This window comes from Phocoena sinus, chromosome 1 (assembly GCF_008692025.1).
Source record: "Phocoena sinus isolate mPhoSin1 chromosome 1, mPhoSin1.pri, whole genome shotgun sequence".
Taxonomy (NCBI): Eukaryota; Metazoa; Chordata; class Mammalia; order Artiodactyla; family Phocoenidae; genus Phocoena; species Phocoena sinus.
Genome location: NC_045763.1, coordinates 81,578,167 through 81,584,225, shown reverse-complemented (window position 1 = coordinate 81,584,225; position 6,059 = coordinate 81,578,167).

Genomic DNA, 6,059 nt, shown 5'->3' with positions numbered 1-6,059 from the left:
GGCTGCTCACAAACATCTTTTCTACCTCTTCAAATTTTCTGCAGCCTCCCAAACTCTTGCTCTGCAAACCACGTTTAACTTCCTACAAAGTTTGACATTAATTCTAAATCCACTAGAGAATTCAGGCCAACATAAAACCTATTCATTAGTGCAGCAGCTGTCAAAAGCCCACCTGGCTGACTCCGAATGTACAGATGTTGTTGTAGGGGGAAAAAAAAGGCCTAGTATAGGTCCCTCCTACCATTTCTCTTCCTCTGCTTCACTGAGCTCTTCAAAACACAAAACAAAATCGTTTGCTTCACTTTGTTCATACTGTGTGCCTATGTGTATACTATTGTTATATGTGCTCATTTTTCAACAAAGATTTACTGAGACCCAATTTCGTGCCAGGCATTGAAGATTCGATGGTGCATAAAATTGACATGATTCTTGTTGTCATGATGTTTACAATCTAGTAGGTGATACAGATAAGACTGATGATATAGGCTGTAAGCACCACACAGGAATGACTGGAGGCTACAGGGTGCTATGGGAGCACAGTCATTCCTTACCATAGGGGTCTGAGTGTCTACTTGTCCCAAGCACTGTTCTAGAGCCTAGAGGAAGAGATGATAAATAAGTAAACTGGGAGGCCTATATGAGCAGGCAACATTTGAGCAGGGTACTGAATAGTGACAGGATCCAGGAATCAGGGAAGAAGAGTACGGTACACTGAACCCAGAATGAGAAGTCAAGGAAGCCTTCCTAAGGGTGGTGATGTCTGAACTGAGCCCTGAAGGATGAACTGGAGTTATCCAGGTGATGGTGGCTGGGGTTTGGTGGAGAAGAGTTCCAGGCAAAGGAAGCGGGATATACAGAAGCCCAGGAGAGAAAGAGCAGAACATGTAAGTTTGTGACTGAAAAAGATGAGTGTGTGGTAGATGATCACTAGCTCCTCCTTTGCCTGGTAAAATTGTTTTGATTGTGTAAGGGCCAGCATTTTGGGGTACCTTCTTGTCTGTTTTAGTAGCCTTACTGATACACCAGTCCGAATGTGTCTAGACAGCTGACAGGACGTGCCAGAGGAACTCCTGCCATCTGGTGGACAGACAGAACATCACAATGCATAGAAGATTAGCATTACTATAACGTCGGGCTCACAGCATCCCCGATTATCGCAGTTTTCCATTCAAAGGTATAAAAGCCCTGATGCGCTAATTTTTTTTAAAGGTTAAGGAAGAAATATATACAAATGTTCTCAGGCCCTACTCCCCTGTATGGGGGAGATGAAGGGAAAATTGGGGGCAGAAAGGAGAACAACTGTGTACTATGTCAACCTTATACTTAGGAAGCAGGCTCTCATTCCTCCAAACAGTAGATAGGCGTATCAACCCCGTTTTGCAGTTGAGGAAACCAAGACTCTCAGTAAAGGGAAAAGCCAACCTTGGCTGACTCCTTTACGTTATACTGCCTTTAGGCAGGGTTTTTTTGGATTGTTAGCCGTGCTGCTTGGCTTGTGGGATCTTAGTTCCCCGACTAGGGATCGAACCCTGGGCCCTTGGCAGTGAGAGTGCTGAGTCCTAACTGCTGGATCGCCAGGGAATTCCCTAGGGTTTATTTTTAATCGACAAAGGGTGAGTAAGAGGGCATTAGTTCTCTGGTTGTGACCTCTATACTTTTAAGTGTGAGGACCTCAATGAAAATACTTAAGGCCCCATTCGGTGCTCAGAAGGCATTAGAAGACTCTCCATTATACTCAATAATATATACATCAGCTGGTTCCCAAAGAAGAGAACTTCAAATGCCACATATGTTATAGTGGACACATTTTCAAAGCTAAAAAAAGTAGAATGCATTTCTAACAATTTCACACTACTTCTAGTTAGAAAGACATTCCAACGCAATTTGGATGCAGAAAATATTGGAATTCTCAGAACACATCAATGAGGACTGATATTTTTGTAACAGAAGCTGCCTCAGAAAAATCCAAGATGAATAGGGTCCTGCACGTATGAAGATGAATCGCATTAGCAAAGCATAATCAAGTGTGTATATAATGATTTCCCATAGGAATTTACACATGCTTATAAGTCATTAAAACAAACTGATTTTGTTGTTGTTATGGTGCTTGGCACACAGTAGGCGCTAAAACCATGACTATAATAATTATAAAATTTTTGCTCACTTGCCTCTTATACAAGGATGTTAAGGGTTATTAAAAACAGAATGTCCACCAGCTGTTCTCTGTCTCTGAGGTCAAAGCGATGGGAATTGGAGTGGAGAAAAATTAGAAATGATATGGATGGGAAGGGGGTGAGAAGCTGGGAAATTTTAGGACAGACTACCACGGGAAAATGTTATAATCCTGTAGATGTTTAAGAATGAAAGTGGCTGCCTTTAGGCTGAGATTATTTTGTTGGGGTTTGGAAATAACCCCTGGTGTCAGGTCCTTCGTCAACCCGTTTTGACTGAGTACTTAAGTCTCTAATGCGTTGGTAAGAAATGTGTGTGTGGGGGTGGGTGGGACATAAAACAGTCTCTACCCTCCTACAATCTGGGTACAGGGAACCGAGAAAACGATCCTTTGGATTGGAGTAATCAGGGAAGGTTTTGTAGAGGAAGGAGTGGGACTACTGGTAGCCTAGTAACAATGAATGCATCTGGGCTAAGGGAGGGAAAGGCAACTAAAAGTCCAAAGACCCCTTTAGGGCTATCCTGAACCTAAAGCCTGGCATCAAAATCATGCCTTCTTTACACTACATATTTGTTGGGGGGGGAGTGGGAGGGGACGGTCGACTGGAGATTATGTAAGGAGGGATGAGGCATTTCATTTTTCTTACCATTTGGTGTCACTCCCTATCAAATAAGTTGTACCAAACAGGAAAATAGGCACCCTTCTTAAGAGAGGCTTTTGGCTTATATCTTTTGCCAAAAGAAGCAAATTAATTAGGTGTAAATTAAATGCATGCACTCAACAAATATCCATTGAACACCCACTCAATAAATGCCTAGTCACACCGTACAGGGGCAAACAAAAAAGATGTTTCTTCATAATACGCAACACAGAGATGTAAAGATGCTGGTGTTTAACACATAAAAGTGACTGAAATTTTAAAGAGGAGTACACATTTGATATGGCCATTTATGGAGGTTTTTTTTTTTTTTGCGGTACGCGGGCCTCTCACTGTTGTGACCTCTCCCGTTGCAGAGCACAGACTCCGGACGCACAGGCTCAGCCGCCATGGCTCACGGGCCCAGCCGCTCCGCGGCATGTGGGATCTTCCCGGACCGGGGCACGAACCCGTGTCCCCTGCATCGGCAGGCGGACTCTCAACCACTGCGCCACCAGGGAAGCCCCCATTTATGGAGTTTTAAAATAAAAAGTGAAAATGACAAAAAGGACACTCGCAGAACACCAGACATTCATTTCACTAACGTTGGGGAAAAGCGTAAAGGAGCATGGATAATATTTGTCTAACGATTACTCATATACATACACATACAGTGGGGCTGGTTTTGATTTCAGTCAGAACATTTGTGTGTAGGAAGACCAGCAACATGCCAGAAGAAACAGAGAAACTTCTATCGGGTAAAAAAGCAGTAAGATGAGTGTCTAGAGAAATTCGAAGGTGGCTGGATTCCCGGGCCCCCTGCTCCTTTTGCTTATGGACAGAGCTGAAACAACAATGTGAGGCTACGGAGCCATACATCTGTTTCTGATTTACTGTCTTAGTCTTGTCCTAGTTGGAGTCATTTCTAGATCATATGCTACAGTCTTCAGAGAAATTACAGAAGGAATTTACACAAAGGGTGAATACATAATTAAATATACACATATAAAGACACACCATGAATAGAATGTAGACAAGAAACGTATGCAAAAATTAGAAAGAATTATCAGATGGCTCTTTCATCTTCTGATTTGTGCCACTCACCCCTGCAGCTGACAGTGTTGTTATTACTGTTCTGACTTCAGGATGTCAGAAGCCTATCCCTTGGTTCATCTTCTTGGTTCCCTACTAGAGTGGGTGACCTTGGCCTTCTCCAAATCTAGAACTAGAGATCAATCTAGATGCTATTTGGTCTTCATTTCCCTTCATAAGATAGGATTAAATTTTCTAGTGTAAATCCATTGCTTTCCTCAAAGAATCACTTCAGTAGGGTCCAAGATGGAATCTGCTTAAGGGCTAGGTCAGTGTCGTGTTAAATTTAAATGGGCATTTTGCACAGAGTGCATCAAAATTCTAAACCATCTACATCTTGGGAGTTCCCTGGCAGTCCAGTGGTTACCACTCAGTGCTTTCATGGCTGGGGGCCTGGGTTAGATCCCTGATCGGGGAACTAAGCCCAGCACGGCCAAAAAGATATAACATTTACATGTTTTGTAGTCATCTTTCTTGCCTTATAAAGGGTTTGTACATGCTCTCCAAATAAGTTCTTCGCTCCTCTAGAATTCTTTTACATACATTGCTAATTTTTTAAAGTACTCAAAACAGAGATTAGGGATAGGGAAATTCTATTCTCTTAGTTCATTTTCTTCTACTGGGAAAAAAAAAATAGCAGCTCAGATTAAGCACAAATTATTTTGGAATCTCTTTCTTCTGAACTTCATTTTTATAATTTTCTCACCCAACTTCCAACTGCTTTGCGAAGGTCATGCCTTTTTACTTCAGGTATCTAAAATGTCATTATTTACTATATACTTGCCTTAGCACTGAACTTTGTGGTGACTTTGTTGAAAATCCTGCTGTAGTTTGACACAGCATTAACTACTTCTGATTACTTATCTAGTACATGGGTGATAATACCCAGCTTTCAAGAAAGGAAGATAGTTGAAACACCTAATTTGACAAAATTAGGAAATGGCAACGTCAGTTCTAAGAACATAGGAAAAAAATCTGAACAGAGAATTGACATTTCTGCCTGGTGTTAGTGTTCTTTAAAGACCACAGACAGCACACACAGTTGTAGGCGGAAACAATACATCTGCAGACACTGGCAGACAGCATTACCCGCCAAATTTGGCCACAAGTTTCTTAAGATAAATAACTTTTCGGTGACGCGTAGGGCTGAAATTACATAAACAGCAGAAATTACTAAGACCTAAGCCTACGAGTTTTGTGGGTTTCAAGATTTCATGCAATCAATACTCTGACATCTGTAACACCATTTTGTTACTGATGCCAGGAACGTAAGAGATTAATAACATCACTTGATGACTTATGTTCAGATTTTGAATAAACTAAGTTTAATTCTTTGGAATAACCATTCTTGAGCCACATTTTTATTTAGGTCATTAAGACAACTATAAGCATCTCCTTATAAGGAAAAGTTTCATTAAAAATGCTAGAGAGCTGCAGCCTGTTTTGAAAACCAATACTTGTAGCTTGTTATATTAATAGTTATAAATGTCTAAAGCTTATTAAATGAAAACACCCATAAGTTTTATCTCAAGAGTCTGAGCAATAAGAATTTTAAAAAGCTGACAATGAAAAATAGCTGAATATTCTGGGAGATTCCATAGTAATAGGAAATGGCATTAACTAGTTACCTTCTCAATCTTCCCCTAGAAATGACTATTCTGCCTATTAATATCATCTTTTAGGGAGATATCTGTCGTTATAGTGTTCAGAAGGCTGAAAAACCTGAAGAATATGAATAGGGAAGCTCCTTCCTAATTTTTAACTACAAAACACCAAAAATTGAGGCAACATTCTCCAGTGGGATTGAAATTCCCTGAGAACTAACTTGTAACACTGGATATCTTTTAAAACACTAGCTCCTTTTACCTTCCCTTACATATCAACCAAATTCTATTCTTAAAGTCGAGTATTTCAACTTTTCTATTCAAAAGACATTAATGGAAAGTTGAAACCACAGCCCTGAATATTAAACTTTCTTAGAGAATGTCTCCTTACTTGCACTTTTGGTAAATTTTTCTTCCTGCTAATTTTCTGAGAATATGTTAACTTGATTGTGAGCCACATTCCTATAAAGAAATACATCTATCTTTCATATATTACTTGAGTCAGGTCAATGTTTGTTAATCTACTACCAACTGTTTGCCGAACAGAGAGAAT